Consider the following 2,691-nt stretch of genomic DNA (forward strand, 5'->3'; position numbering starts at 1 on the left):
CATTGTAAAGGTCTTTCACGTTTCTGGTTAGGAAGATGCCAAGGTATTTCATTTTTTTTGTGGAATCCTCAAATATTTTAACATCCCTCCTCCCATCATTTTGAACTAGTGGCCTTGCTTCCTATTTCATTATGAAAAGAGATGTGCTTTGGCTCGGGTTCCCTGTCCCTCCCCCTTCCCTGCCCCTCCCCCTTCCTGCAGCCCTGAGGGGCCGGAGTTCCTGGTGGTGCTGGATGGAAGGCGGCCTTCCCACGGGTCTGCCAAAATGTCTGAAAGATCAGATCTCCTTCACTTCAAGTTTGAAAATTATGGAGATTCAATGTTACAAAAAACGAACACATTAAGAGAAGAGAATAAATTTTGTGATGTTACAGTTCTCATAGATGATATTGAGGTACAGGGGTATAAAATTGTGTTTGCTGCAGGTTCCCCCTTCTTAAGAGACCAGGTTTTACTGAATGATTCCAGAGAGGTGAAAATCTCCATATTACAGTATTACAGAGTCCTGAAGTGGGGAGACAATTGCTCTTATCCTGTTATAGTGGTGTGCTGGAATTCCCTGAGATGGAACTGGTAAATTCTTGACTGCTGTGAGTTTCCTTCAGATGAGCCACATTGTAGAACGGTGCACTCAGGCTCTGTGGAAGTTTATAAAGCTAAAACTACCAATGGATAGCAAAGAAGAAGGTGAACCACAGAGTGCTTCTCCCCAGTCAAAAGAACAGCAAGGAGATGCCAGAGGCTCCCCAAAGCAGGAGTCACCTTGTATTCATTCATCTGAAGACAGTATGGATGGAGGACAGGGATATTCAGATGAAGGTGGAATCTATTGGGAACGTATCAGAGGTTAGAAGTAAAAAAGATCAGAACCAGTTTATTTCTTCCGAACCTACTGCTTTACATTCATCAGAGCCCCAGCACTCCCTGATAAATTCAGCTGTGGAAAACAGAGTAAGTGAAATAGAACAAAACCATCTCCACAATTATGCCCTCTCTTATACAGGCAGTGAGTGACATCATGGCCTCAAAGGATGTCTTTGGGCCTAATATTCGAGGTGTAGACAAAGGCTTATAGTGTCATCACCAATGCCCATAGTTACCAGTGTGTTTCATCACCTGGAGGAATACGCCAACCATTTAAAAATACACAAACTCTTTATGTGTCTACTCTGCGATAAGACTTTTACTCAGAAAGACAACCTTCATCCACACATGGGTGTGCATGCCGGAATTAAACCTTTCTGGTGTAAAATCTGTGGGAAAACCTTTTCCTTTTTTTTTTTTTTTTTTTTGAGTTGGAGTCTCGCTCTGTCACCCAGACTGGAGTGCAGTGGCCACTCCCGTCCACTGCAGCCTTGACTTGCTGGGGCTCTGGCGATCCTTCTGCCTCAGCCTTCCAGGTAGCTGGAACTACAGGCATGCGCTACCACACCTGGCTAATTTTTTTGATTTATTGTAGAGATGAGGTCTCTCCAAGTTGCCCAGGCGGGTCTCGAACCCGCAGGCTCAGGCGATCCACTCACCTCAGCCTCCCAAGGCGTAGGATTACAGGCTGAGCCACCAAGCCCGGCTGGGAAAACCTTTTCTTAGAAGTGTTCCTTACAGGATCATCTTAACCTTCACAGTGGAGATAAACTTCATATGTGTAACTATTGTGGTATGGTTTTTGCACATAAACCAGTCTTAAGGAAACACCTTAAACAGCTGCATGGCAAAGATAGTTTGGATAATTCCAATGAGAGAAATGTACAAGACCTCACAGTGGATTTTGATTCTTTTGCATGTACAACAGTCACAGACTCTAAAGGGTGTCAGCCACAACCTGATGCAACACAGGTCCTGGATGCAGGTAAACTGGCCCAAGCTGTCCTGAACTTAAGGAATGATAGTACTTGTGTGAATTGAGTAGGGACTTCAAGCTCACAGCTTGAACTGACTAAGAATGTGGCAATATTCTCAGTCTTTTTTAGGAGTGATTTTCCTAGTTTGACGTCTTCAAAGTCACTATGCAGGTGATAGGAGGTGAGTGAAAGCACTAAAAGACCAGGCAATTTACCACTTGGGGTGGATTTGCCTTTCTTTTGCCCTCTCCCATTTTCTGTTTTGAATTATTTATCCTGTGATGTCTGTTTTCCTTTCTCAAGGAATAATTCCATTTGTCTACCTAACATTTACTTATGTCTTAGACTGACACTATTTTAGCCTTTTCACTAGGCACATTCTGAAGGGACCAACAAGTTGATAACATTACCTTCTCTCCACTATTAGATGCTATGCTTAGAGAAGTGAATAATATTTTTCTTTGGTAGAAAATAGCTGAAATGTAAGGTGCTGTTGCTGTTGATAGAACTTCTGGTTGTCACGTGATAATTCCTCCATCTCTGATAAATGAATGAATTTACTTCCTACCGTGTGTACTTGTCTTGGAGCTGGTTATAAAGTAGTACACTGGTTTGTTTATGTACTCTTTATAACAGTGTCATAACCAACTTCATCTCATTGCACAGTCTTTTAAGGAATACCTGCAGGCAAATAGGGATCACCATGAGGAGTATAATCAACAAGGGATAGAAGTACAATTAAGCACTTACATGAGGTTTCCCTGGTAGCACCTCCCACCAACAGGCCAGATGCTTATAATTAATGTCTAACTTGTTGATGCTTTTGAGACCAGGATTGCTCCGGGCACAC

General features: G+C 42.8%; 1 pseudogene; it reads left to right on the plus strand.

Moving 5' to 3' along the window:
• The first annotated feature begins 262 nt into the window (after positions 1-262).
• Positions 263-1,905, plus strand: LOC103268996 (annotated as a pseudogene).
• The last annotated feature ends 786 nt before the right edge of the window (positions 1,906-2,691 follow it).

The sequence above is a fragment of the Carlito syrichta genome, unplaced genomic scaffold (assembly GCF_000164805.1).
Source record: "Carlito syrichta isolate Samal-C Ts95f unplaced genomic scaffold, Tarsius_syrichta-2.0.1 Scaffold309016, whole genome shotgun sequence".
NCBI classification, from domain to species: domain Eukaryota; kingdom Metazoa; phylum Chordata; class Mammalia; order Primates; family Tarsiidae; genus Carlito; species Carlito syrichta.